Source organism: Osmerus mordax, chromosome 19, assembly GCF_038355195.1.
Source record: "Osmerus mordax isolate fOsmMor3 chromosome 19, fOsmMor3.pri, whole genome shotgun sequence".
Lineage (NCBI taxonomy): Eukaryota > Metazoa > Chordata > Actinopteri > Osmeriformes > Osmeridae > Osmerus > Osmerus mordax.
Window position 1 is genome coordinate 3,125,459 of NC_090068.1, and position 13,985 is coordinate 3,139,443.

The window sequence follows — 13,985 nt, forward strand, 5'->3', positions numbered from 1 at the left end:
AGAACACTTTGGCCAGCTTTATGGGGACAAGAATTTGGTATACAATGTGCATGGTCTGATACATTTAAGTGATGATGTGCAACAACACGGTCATCTTGATAATATCTCGGGTTTCCCTTTTGAAAACTTCTTAGGTCAAATAAAAAAAATGGTTAGAAGTCCACACTTTCCTGTGGCACAAGTTATAAGACGGATATCAGAGTTGGAAAATTCGACCTCTGATTGTTGTAGTGACATTTCTCACCCTAAGGTGAAAAAATATCACAATGATGGTCCTATCCCACAACATGTTACCAGTACAGTCAGTGAATACAAGGAAATATATCTTGCCAATTTCTGCATCAAGGTTGTCACTGGAGACAATTGCATCAAAAGCAAAGACAGTATAGGTTTAGTTAGAAATATAATTTGCATAGAAGGGGACCACTGTGTTGTGTATAATGAGTTCACTTCTGTCACAGACTTTTTTGACTACCCATTTAAATCCTCACAGTTGGGAGTCTTTCTTTTGTCAGATATGTCTTCAAACTTGAAATGTGTCAAGGTAGATGAAAGCCTTGTAAAGTATGTGCTCTTGCCATTTAAAAACAAATTTGTGGGCATGCCACTTCTTCACTTAGTGGAAGGTTAACAGATGAAATCTGTACCGGTAGTCCAATAGATATTGGCAGATACTTGATTGTATTTTACTATTATATGTAAAACATTTTGGATGCCAGAACATTTTTTTTGGTAATATGGGAACCAGACCTTACCCAAATGTTTTTAAAGTTTGTGAATAGTGTTTACAAATACTACAACAATATTTGTGTGAAATTGGTGTTTAACTATTATAAATACAAATGTGTCTTTACAAAGGTGCATGAGTGTGTCTAAAGTCATTCATGTCATATTGAAGGGACCTACACTGCAAACCTTTGATTAGCCTATACATAAGTCACCAACAAGCATGGGAAAGTAAAACATGTCTTTCAAATAATCATAAAACACATAGGTACATGTTTTCACCTACCACATGCTACACAATCTAGTGAGCTAATTGTGGGGTTAATAAATATGCAAATTCATTCTCAATGTACACAGCATGTTTCACATTGTGGAATTTATCTCTGCGGAGAAGAAGGAAACCGAAGTTGTGCCTTCATCATGGGTCCAGGATGGCATGAGCTACTGGCCGCCTTATTCCTCCACAGAACGCTGCACAAGGGCAGTGAAACGTCAAGAAACACCTGACGAAACATGGGGTCTGTTTGATGTGAACATCAGGTACACAAGAGGTGAGTTAAACTTATATTTCCAGTCAACTACCGGTACTTATAAGTGACATCAACCTACTGAGACAATATGCATCTGCATTCTAAACACAGCACGTTATTAAAATATTCTCTAACAGACACATATGAAGAGGCTCGCCATAAGCTTCCTATGGCTGTGGTTCAATCTGATCTGCAGACAGAAGAGGAGGAGGATGACCGTCCTGCATACATGAAGAGAAAAGGAAGGTATATCAACTAACAACTTAATTTGATAAGAAAAACTTTTCAGTGGATAGGCTAAATATCAACATGAATGTACTTCACTGGTCATCCTTACAAGTTCAATAACCTTATATTTTGAACATCAGGGGCAGAAATACGCAAATATTCAGTGACACTGAAAGTGAGGATGAACCCAGTGCCAAGTTTCCACGGAAGGACCGGTCAGTCACCTCTAAAGGTTTACCAACTGCACCTGTCATTAGACCTCCAGAGGACAGAAGAGAGACACCTGGGACCTCCAATACACAAACAAGGACTGAGCCAAACATTCAACAGCAGCTATGCGATCGTAAGTGTTACTTGTTGCTCCCACCAGAGGTCTGAAACTGGTGGTGCTAAAATTGTATTCCACTGACCCACTGGAACATAATTCAGGGATCTTAAATTTTATCAAAAGTTTGTCTTTAGATTACCACTGGGTGGTCTTTAGATTACCGCTGGTGATGTTTTCTGATTGGCAGTTAACTCGAGACAACTATTACCTTAGCAGACATCTTCCCTCGGTATGTATTCTGCCCTTGCGGTGCGCTTCTATGCAGAGCTAGACAGGTAGCTAACACTCAAGATCTCAAGTAATCACAAGGCTTGACTTTAGATGTTTACTGAAGGTTCTTGATATTTTTGTAAAACTGAAAATACAAACAGGAATGGAAGCATACATTAGTACACAAACACAATGAGACATGCTATCAAAGGAACATGAAGAAACAGGGAGTCAGTTGGCTGAGCGGTGAGGGAGTCGGGCTAGTAATCCGAAGGTTGCCAGTTCGATTCCTGGATAAGAGCGTCTTCTAAATGACTAAATGTAAATAATAAGCCTATACAGAGAGCTAGCTACGAAATGCTAACCTAGCTGCTTGGAGCGTGTCCTGACAAACACGTTATCGACAGAAATTATGTTCCAAAACACATTTCCTGCAAATACAATATAACGTTTACACCAATTATCCATACTGTACATGTACTTACAGAATAGTGTCCAAGGCAAAAACGTAACAAGACAATAACTACAACAACGTGAGTTCAGCTGCGCGTCTTGCTTTCAACTGGAGAAGTTTTTCCTTTCCCCCGCGTGTGCATGCTAGGTACCACAAAATCCCATAGGGGGCGATATACACAATGTACCTCAATGCAAAACAACCTAAAATATAGCTGCAAGCAGAAATGGCGGATTCCTCCTAAGATTGCGAACCATTGAAAAATGTATATTCTTCACAAATTGTCACTGTATAGAAAAATCCATGCTGTAGACTTACCAATGGGATACCAAATCTGAAATGCAATACCATCAAGATCCACAAGGGCTTTTATTTCAAGCCAAGGAGTGAAGGGAGGGGGCTTGGTGAGCTAGACCCCGAAGCCATTTGTTTTGAGAATAATGGCTGGCTGATGAAGTTATTGGCTGGCTAGCCAGCTCAGCCAAAACCTAAATGGCTGCTGCAGCCGCCAAAATGTTAATAGCTACAAATGCCTGAAGCTGCCACTTCATGTCTACAGATGTTTATGTTATACTGATTTACTAGATCTCAATATTTCCAAGTTTTAAAAGAGTACAAAAATATCGACAAAACCCTAGTCCTGACAAAACGGCATTCTTACTTCCAAAAACGGAAGATCTAACAAACGTCTGAGTATGCAACATAGAAATTAAGAAAGTATGTGAGAACAACACAATTACCTTTTCTAGTTGTTTCCGCCATTTCAGCTCAGCGTGAGAGAAAAACGCATTGCTTCTTTTACTGTCTATGTCTATGATCATCACTATCGGAAAACGCACAATTTTAATTGGTCATCAATTCACTGTGAGTCCTGTGTATCATAGCAACGAGCACAAGACTGTGGCGAATCCGGTGTGCAAAATTGATTTAGTTTATCATTGATTTTTTGTGTGTGTATGTCTCTATGTGATAGATATAATTATTGTTTGACGCAAATAATTTCATCTTGCTAAGCCAAAAAATATCAGATGGTGGCTCAATTTGGCTTACAAAATATTAGCTGGCTTTGGCTGAAACTCAAATGGCACCGCTTGGTGGCACTTGGCGTCGGCTTCAGGGTCTATGGTGAGCCTACCCATTCCAGAAAGCCTTGTATCTTTGTGCATCAGGGTGTGGCCTGTAGCGTCAACTATTGGTGATATTGGGCCATTTGTGGTGTGGTAGTTACTCTTGGCCTATACTATCAATGTTTTAGGGTTTTGAGAACTTTTTACCATTGCATACAAAATCGGAAATGCAATACCATCAAGATCCACATGGGCCTTTGCTAAAGACCAAGCAATGAGTGGGGGCTTGGTCAGCCCACAATTGCCTGAAATGTTGTGTATGCGTCTCGCTAAGCTTGCGCGTGTGTCAAGGGAAAGGCTGAGTGTGTGAGAATGTGGAGCGCGCGCACTGAGGAGCAGGGGAGACATTTAATTAGAAATTTCCTTAACAATTAGCCAAGCATGCATTTTTCAAATATTCACCAAAATTCAACTTTTCACCTTACAGTCAACTTTTTCTGAGATTTGTGTACTAAACATTCTCAAGAGTCTTCATGAACTTGTGATTGTATCAGAGTATCAGTTTTGCACCGGCGAATGTGTAAAGCATTATTTTAGCGTTAGAAATAAATTAGATTTCCTTTATTTCAATCATTTTTGAAGATATTAATTTGCCTTCTCACATGGGAACATGATGTAGTGTCTTTCACGTGACACACCAAGTTTGGTGGTGATATTTCAAAGATTTGCTGAGATTTGATCCAACTTCCTGTTTGGTTGCTTTGTTGACGATTTTGATTGGCTGTACCGGACAAACGGTTTTGAAATTCAAAAATCTGTTGAAGAATTCAGTGAGGGTTGCTCTGACGATGATACCTGCCAATTCTGGGGAAGATTGGACAAAAATTGTAGGAGAAGTAGCAAAAAAACGTGTTTCCTAAATCTTTATTGTACAAAAAAATCCAATATGGCGGCCGTTATAGGTTATTGAGGCTTTTTTGTTCCTCATGAGACACAAGGTATATCTAATGAATTTCAGAATTTTGGGACAAATGGGATGCGAATGGCATCACTTTGTAAATGGAAAATTGGGGCTTGGCCGTAGCGCCACCTATGGATAATGGTGCGTCATTTGTGGTGTGGTAGTTACTCCTGGCCTATACTATCAATGTTTCAGGATTTTGAGAACTTTTTCTAAAATGCATTACTATCAAGATCCACAAGGGCCTTCACTTCAAGCCAAGGAATGAGTGGGGGCTTGGTCAGTCCACAATTTCCTGAAATGTTGTGTATGCGTCTCGCCAAGCCCGCGCGTGTGTCAAGGGAAAGGCTGAGTGTGTGAGAATGTGGAGCACGCGCGCGCTGAAGAGCAGGGGAGACATTTCATTGAAAATTTCGTTAGCAATTTGAAAAGCATGCATGTTTCAAATATTCACCACAAATCGACTTTTCATGTTACAGTCAACTTTTCCTCAGATTTGTGTACTAAACATTCTCAAGAGTCTTCATATGAACTTGTGATTGAATCAAAGTATCAGTTTTTGACCGGCGGATGTGTAAAGCATTATTTTAGCGTTAGCGATAAATTCGATTTGCTTTATATCAATCATTTTTTGAGATATGAAGTTGCCTTTGCACATGGTAACATGTTGTAGTGTCGTCCACCGATATACCAAGTTTAGTGTTGATATCTCAAAGATTTGCTGAGATTTGACCCAGTTCCTGTTTGGTTACTTTTTTGCTGATTTTGATTGGCTGTGCCGGACAAACGGTTTAGAAAATCAAAACGCCATGGGATAACTTTTGTGAGGCTTGGTCTGAAGATCATCTCTGGTCATTTTGAAGAAGATATGACAAAAATTGTAGGAGGAGTAGGCTTTCAAAGGTTTTTGATACAACCGGAAATAGCGGAAAATCTATATAACCAGAAATTTACGTCATAGGGTGCGTTGAACTCGTCTTGATCCAGGGAATCCAATGGTACCTAATTTTTGAAAATAAGGCATACGGTTCAAAAGTTGCGTGTGTAAACACAAGTCCAACTTTGACCCATTGGTGGCGCTAGAGTGGTCTGATGGGATACATGAAACTTGGTGTAGGTATAGAAGGAACTGTCCTTAATGAGTGTGCCAAATTTCACAAAAAGTTATCCAAGGGTTCTAGGGGCTGCCATTGACTCCCATGGAACTAGAATAATAATAATAAATATAACTGCAAGCAGCAATGGCGGATTCCTCCAAACATTGCAAACCACTGAAAAATTTATATTCTTCACAAATTGTCACTGTAAAAATCCATGCTGCAGACTTACCAATGGGATACCAAATCTGAAATGCAATACCATCAAGATCCACAAGGGCTTTTATTTCAACCCAAGGAGTGAAGGGAGGGGGCTTGGTTGAGCCTACCCATTCCAGAAAGCCTTGTATCTTTGTGTATCAGGGCGTGGCCTGTAGCGTCACTTATGGGTGATATTGGGCCATTTGTGGTGTGGTAGTTACTCTTGGCCTATACTATAAATGTTTCAGGATTTTGAGAACTTTTTACCATTGCATACAAAATCGGAAATGCAATACCATCAAGATCCACATGGGCCTTTGCTAAAGACCAAGCAATGAGTGGGGGCTTGGTCAGCCCACAATTGCCTGAAATGTTGTGTATGCGTCTCGTCAAGCTTGCGCGTGTGTCAAGGGAAAGGCTGAGTGTGTGAGAATGTGGAGCGCGCGCGCTGAGGAGCAGGGGAGACATTTCATTGGAAATTTCCTTAACAAGCCAAGCATGCATTTTTCAAATATTCACCAAATTTCAACTTTTCATGTTACAGTCAACTTTTTCTGAGATTTGTGTACTAAACATTCTCAAGAGTCTTTATGAACATGTGATTGAATCAGAGTTTTTTGACTGGTGGATGTGTAAAGCATTATTTTAGCGTTAGATAGAAATAAATTAGATTTCCTTTATTTCAATCATTTTTTAAGATATTAATTTGCCTTCTCACATGGGAACATGATGTAGTGTCTTTCACGTGACACACCAAGTTTGGTGGTGATATTTCAAAGATTTGCTGAGATTTGATCCAACTTCCTGTTTGGTTGCTTTGTTGACGATTTTGATTGGCTGTACCGGACAAACGGTTTTGAAATTCAAAACTCTGTTGAAGAATTCAGTGAGGGTTGCTCTGACGATGATACCTGCCAATTCTGGGGAAGATTGGACAAAAATTGTAGGAGAAGTAGCGAAAAAACGTGTTTCCTAAATCTTTATTGTACAAAAAAATCCAATATGGCGGCCGTTATAGGTTATTGAGGATTTTTTGTTCCTCATGAGAAATAAGGCATATCTAATGAATTTCAGAATTTTGGGACAAAATGGATGCGAATGGCATCACTTTGTAAATGGACAATTGGGGCTTGGCCGTAGCGCCACCTATGGATAATGGTGTGTCATTTGTGGTGTGGTAGTTACTCCTGGCCTATACTATCAATGTTTCAGGATTTTGAGAACTTTTTCTAAAATGCATTACCATCAAGATCCACAAGGGCCTTCACTTCAAGCCAAGGAATGAGTGGGGGCTTGGTCAGCCCACAATTGCCTGAAATGTTGTGTATGCGTCTCGCCAAGCCCGCGCGTGTGTCAAGGGAAAGACTGAGTGTGTGAGAATGTGGAGCTCGCGCGCGCTGAAGAGCAGGGGAGACATTTCATTGAAAATTTCGTTAGCAATTAGCCAAGCATGCATGTTTCAAATATTCACATAAAATCGACTTTTCATGTTACAGTCAACTTTTCCTCAGATTTGTGTACTAAACATTCTCAAGAGTCTTCATATGAACTTGTGATTGAATCAAAGTATCAGTTTTTGACCGGCGGATGTGTAAAGCATTATTTTAGCGTTAGCGATAAATTCGATTTGCTTTATATCAATCATTTTTTGAGATATGAAGTTGCCTTTGCACATGGTAACATGTTGTAGTGTCTTTCTTGTGACATATCAAGTTACGTGTTGATATCTCAAAGATTTGCTGAGATTTGACCCAAGTTCCTGTTTGGTTGCTTTTTTGCTGAATTTGATTGGCTGTGCCGGACAAACGGTTTAGAAAATCAAAACGCCATGGGATAACTTTTGTGAGGCTTGGTCTGAAGATCATCTATGGTCATTTTGAAGAAGATATGACAAAAATTGTAGGAGGAGTAGGCTTTCAAAGGTTTTTGATAAAACCGGAAATGGTGGAAAATCTATATAACCGGAAATTGACGTCATAGGGTGCGTTGAACTCGTCTTGATCCAGGGAATCCAACGGTACCTCATTTTTGAAAATAAGTCATACGGTTCAAAAGTTGCGTGTGTAAACACAAGTCCAACTTTGACCCATTGGTGGCGCTAGAGTGGTCTGATGGGATACATGAAACTTGGTGTAGGTATAGAAGGAACTGTCCTTAATGAGTGTGCCAAATTTAACAAAAAGTTATCCAAGGGTTCTAGGGGCTGCCATTGACTCCCATGGAACTAGAATAATAATAATAAATATAACTGCAAGCAGCAATGGCGGATTCCTCCAAACATTGCAAACCACTGAAAAATTTATATTCTTCACAAATTGTCACTGTAAAAATCCATGCTGCAGACTTACCAATGGGATACCAAATCTGAAATGCAATACCATCAAGATCCACAAGGGCTTTTATTTCAAGCCAAGGAGTGAAGGGAGGGGGCTTGGTGAGCCTACCCATTCCAGAAAGCCTTGTATCTTTGTGTACCAGGGCGTGGCCTGTAGCGTCACTTATGGGTGATCTTGGGCCATTTGTGGTGTGGTAGTTACTCTTGGCCTATACTATCAATGTTTCAGGATTTTGAGAACTTTTTACCATTGCATACAAAATCGGAAATGCAATACCATCAAGATCCACATGGTCCTTTGCTAAAGACCAAGCAATGAGTGGGGCTTGGTCAGCCCACAATTGCCTGAAATGTTGTGTATGCGTCTCGCCAAGCTTGTGCGTGTGTCAAGGGAAAGGCTGAGTGTGTGAGAATGTGGAGCGCGCGTGCTGAGGAGCAGGGGAGACATTTCATTGGAAATTTCCTTAACAATTAGCCAAGCATGCATTTTTCAAATATTCACCTAAATTCAACTTTTCATCTTACAGTCAACTTTTTCTGAGATTTGTGTACTAAACATTCTCAAAAGTCTTCATGAACTTGTGATTGAATCAGAGTTTTTTGACTGGCGGATGTGTAAAGCATTATTTTAGCGTTAGAAATAAATTTGATTTCCTTCATTTCAATCATTTTTGAAGATATTAATTTGCCTTCCTACATGGGAACATGACGTAGTGTCTTTCACGTGACACACCAAGTTTGGTGTTGATATTTCAAAGATTTGCTGAGATTTGATCCAACTTCCTGTTTGGTTGCTTTGTTGACGATTTTGATTGGCTGTACCGGACAAACGGTTTTGAAATTCAAAAATCTGTTAAAGAATTCAGTGAGGGTTGCTCTGACGATGATACCTGCCAATTCTGGGGAAGATTGGACAAGAATTGTAGGAGAAGTAGCAAAAAAACGTGTTTCCTAAATCTTTATTGTACAAAAACATCCAATATGGCGGCCGTTATAGGTTATTGAGGCTTTTTTGTTCCTCATGAGAAATAAGGCATATCTAATGAATTTCAGAATTTTGGGACAAATGGGATGCGAATGGCATCACTTTGTAAATGGAAAATTGGGGCTTGGCCGTAGCGCCACCTATGGATAATGGTGCGTCATTTGTGGTGTGGTAGTTACTCCTGGCCTATACTATCAATGTTTCAGGATTTTGAGAACTTTTTCTAAAATGCATTACCATCAAGATCCACAAGGGCCTTCACTTCAAGCCAAGGAATGAGTGGGGGCTTGGTCAGCCCACAATTGCCTGAAATGTTGTGTATGCGTCTCGCCAAGCCCGCGCGTGTGTCAAGGGAAAGGCTGAGTGTGTGAGAACGTGGAGCACGCGCGCGCTGAAGAGCAGGGGAGACATTTCATTGAAAATTTCGTTAGCAATTAGCCAAGCATGCATGTTTCAAATATTCACATAAAATCGACTTTTCATGTTACAGTCAACTTTTCCTCAGATTTGTGTACTAAACATTCTCAAGAGTCTTCATATGAACTTGTGATTGAATCAAAGTATCAGTTTTTGACCGGCGGATGTGTAAAGCATTATTTTAGCGTTAGCGATAAATTCGATTTGCTTTATATCAATCATCTTTTGAGATATGAAGTTGCCTTTGCACATGGTAACATGTTGTAGTGTCGTCCACCGATATACCAAGTTTAGTGTTGATATCTCAAAGATTTGCTGAGATTTGACCCAAGTTCCTGTTTGGTTACTTTTTTGCTGATTTTGATTGGTTGTGCCGGACAAACGGTTTAGAAAATCAAAACGCCATGGGATAACTTTTGTGAGGCTTGGTCTGAAGATCATCTATGGTCATTTTGAAGAAGATATGACAATAATTGTAGGAGGAGTAGGCTTTCAAAGGTTTTTGATACAACCGGAAATAGCGGAAAATCTATACAACCGGAAATTGACGTCATAGGGTGCGTTGAACTCGTCTTCATCCAGGGAATCCAATGGTACCTCATTTTTGTAAATCAGTCATACGGTTCAAAAGTTGCGTGTGTAAACACAAGTCCAACTTTGACCCATTGGTGGCGCTAGAGTGGTCTGATGGGATACATGAAACTTGGTGTAGGTATAGAAGGAACTGTCCTTAATGAGTGTGCCAAATTTAACAAAAAGTTATCCAAGGGTTCTAGGGGCTGCCATTGACTCCCATGGAACTAGAATAATAATAATAATAATAATAATAATAATAATAAAACTAACAATAACAATAGGTTTCCTCCTTACGGAGGAATCCTAAATATAACTGCAAGCAGCAATGGCGGATTCCTCCAAACATTGCAAACCATTGAAAAATTTTTATTCTTTACAAATTGTCACTGTAAAAATCCATGCTGCAGACTTACCAGTGGGATACCAAATCTGAAATGCAATACCATCAAGATCCACAAGGGCTTTTATTTCAAGCCAAGGAGTGAAGCAAGGGGGCTTGGTGAGCCTACCCATTCCAGAAAGCCTTGTATCTTTGTGTATCAGGGCGTGGCCTGTAGCGTCACTTATGGGTGATATTGGGCCATTTGTGGTGTGGTACTTACTCTTGGCCTATACTATCAATGTTTCAGGATTTTTAGAACTTTTTACCATTGCATACAAAATCGGAAATGCAATACCATCAAGATCCACATGGGCCTTTGCTAAAGACCAAGCAATGAGTGGGGGCTTGGTCAGCCCACAATTGCCTGAAATGTTATGTATGCGTCTCGTCAAGCTTGCGCGTGTGTCAAGGGAAAGGCTGAGTGTGTGAGAATGTGGAGCGCGCGCGCTGAGGAGCAGAGGGAGACATTACATTGGAAATTTCATTAGCAATTAGCCAAGCATGCATGTTTCAAATATTCACCAAAAATCTATTTTTCATCTCACAGTCAACCTTTTCTCAGATTTGTGTACTAAATATTCTCAAGAGTCTTCATATGAACTTGTGATTGAATCAGAGTTTTTTGACTGGCGGATGTGTAAAGCATTATTTTAGCGTTAGAAATAAATTAGATTTCCTTTATTTCAATCATTTTTGAAGATATTAATTTGCCTTCTCACATGGGAACATGATGTAGTGTCTTTCACGTGACACACCAAGTTTGGTGGTGATATTTCAAAGATTTGCTGAGATTTGATCCAACTTCCTGTTTGGTTGCTTTGTTGACGATTTTGATTGGCTGTACCGGACAAACGGTTTTGAAATTCAAAAATCTGTTGAAGAATTCAGTGAGGGTTGCTCTGACGATGATACCTGCCAATTCTGGGGAAGATTGGACAAAAATTGTAGGAGAAGTAGCAAAAAAACGTGTTTCCTAAATCTTTATTGTACAAAAAAATCCAATATGGCGGCCGTTATAGGTTATTGAGGCTTTTTTGTTCCTCATGAGAAATAAGGCATATCTAATGAATTTCAGAATTTTGGGACAAATGGGATGCGAATGGCATCACTTTGTAAATGGAAAATTGGGGCTTGGCCGTAGCGCCACCTATGGATAATGGTGCGTCATTTGTGGTGTGGTAGTTACTCCTGGCCTTTACTATCAATGTTTCAGGATTTTGAGAACTTTTTCTAAAATGCATTACCATCAAGATCCACAAGGGCCTTCACTTCAAGCCAAGGAATGAGTGGGGGCTTGGTCAGCCCACAATTGCCTGAAATGTTGTGTATGCGTCTCGTCAAGCTTGCGCGTGTGTCAAGGGAAAGGCTGAGTGTGTGAGAATGTGGAGCGCGCGCGCGCTGAGGAGCAGGGGAGACATTTCATTGGAAATTTCCTTAACAATTAGCCAAGTATGCATGTTTCAAATATTCACATAAAATCGACTTTTCATGTTACAGTCAACTTTTCCTCAGATTTGTGTACTAAACATTCTCAAGAGTCTTCATAAGAACTTGTGATTGAATCAAAGTATCAGTTTTTGACCGGCGGATGTGTAAAGCATTATTTTAGCGTGAGCAATAAATTCGATTTGCTTTATATCAATCATTTTTTGAGATATGAAGTTGCCTTTGCAAATGGTAACATGTTGTAGTGTCGTCCACTGATATACCAAGTTTAGTGTTGATATCTCAAAGATTTGCAGAGATTTGACCCAAGTTCCTGTTTGGTTACTTTTTTGTTGATTTTGATTGGCTGTGCCGGACAAACGGTTTAGAAAATCAAAACGCCATGGGATAACTTTTGTGAGGCTTGGTCTGAAGATCATATCTGGTCATTTTGAAGAAGATATGACAAAAATTGTAGGAGGAGTAGGCTTTCAAAGGTTTTTGATACAACCGGAAATAGCGGAAAATCTATATAACCGGAAATTGACGTCATAGGGTGCGTTGAACTCGGCTTGATCCAGGGAATCCAATGGTACCTCATTTTTGAAAATCAGTCATACGGTTCAAAAGTTGCGTGTGTAAACACAAGTCCAACTTTGACCCATTGGTGGCGCTAGAGTGGTCTGATGGGATACATGAAACTTGGTGTAGGTATAGAAGGAACTGTCCTTAATGAGTGTGCCAAATTTAACAAAAAGTTATCCAAGGGTTCTAGGGGCTGCCATTGACTCCCATGGAACTAGAATAATAATAATAATAATAATAATAATAATAATAAAACTAACAATAACAATAGGTTTCCTCCTTACGGAGGAATCCTAAATATAACTGCAAGCAGCAATGGCGGATTCCTCCAAACATTGCAAACCACTGAAAAATGTATATTCTTTACAAATTGTCACTGTAAAATTCCATGCTGCAGACTTACCAATGGGATAGCAAATCTGAAATGCAATACCATCAAGATCCACAAGGGCTTTTATTTCAAGCCAAGGATTGAAGGGAGGGGGCTTGGTGAGCCTACCCATTCCAGAAAGCCTTGTATCTTTTGTGTATCAGGGCGTGGCCTGTAGCGTCACTTATGGGTGATATTGGGCCATTTGTGGTGTGGTAGTTACTCTTGGCCTATACTATCAATGTTTCAGGATTTTGAGAACTTTTTACCATTGCATACAAAATCGGAAATGCAATACCACCAAGATCCACACGGGCCTTTGCTAAAGACCAAGCAATGAGTGGGGGCTTGGTCAACCCACAATTGCCTGAAATGTTGTGTATGCGTCTCGCCAAGCTTGCGCGTGTGTCAAGGGAAAAGCTGAGTGTGTGAGAATGTGGAGCGCGCGCGCTTAGGAGCAGGGGAGACATTACATTTACATTTATTCATTTAGCAGACGCTTTTATCCAAAGCGACTTCCAAGAGAGAGCTTTACAAAGTGCATAGGTCACTGATCATAACAACAAGATAGCCAAAAAACATCGCGAGTAGCCAAAACATGAAGCACACATTGTGAACAACCAAAGTAAGTGCCAAAGGGAAGAACCATAAGAGCATGTAGTTAAACAAGTTACAATTAAACAACATGAACCGCTATAAGTGCAAGTGTACCTGTGGAAAATAGCAAGCAACAGTAATAAAAACAATATATCACAGCGAGAATTTTTTTTTAAAACAGTTACCACTAACCACAAGAGCAACAAGTCTCTAAGCAAGAGTCATTGTGATCCTTGAGGAACCTAACATCGGGTCAAGCGAACAATTCCTAAGTACCGTTGTACTCCCGGAACAAGTGCGTCTTGAGCCTTTTCTTGAAGGTGGAGAGACAGTCAGTATCTCTGATGGAGGTGGGGAGTTGATTCCACCACTGGGGGGCCAGACAGGAGAAGAGAATATCTAATGAATTTCAGAATTTTGGGACAAATGGGATGCGAATGGCATCACTTTGTAAATGGACAATTGGGGCTTGGCCGTAGCGCCACCTATGGATAATGGTGCGTCATTTGTG

At 40.1% G+C, this 13,985-nt stretch overlaps 1 long non-coding RNA gene across 1 annotated transcript; it reads left to right on the plus strand.

Annotated features, from left to right (window-relative positions):
* The first annotated feature begins 1,110 nt into the window (after window positions 1-1,110).
* On the plus strand, window positions 1,111-1,968 carry LOC136963661 (uncharacterized). The gene is made up of 3 exons (XR_010879007.1): window positions 1,111-1,277; window positions 1,394-1,502; window positions 1,625-1,968. It is a non-coding gene; the product is annotated as an uncharacterized lncRNA (long non-coding RNA).
* Window positions 1,969-13,985: the final 12,017 nt, after the last annotated feature.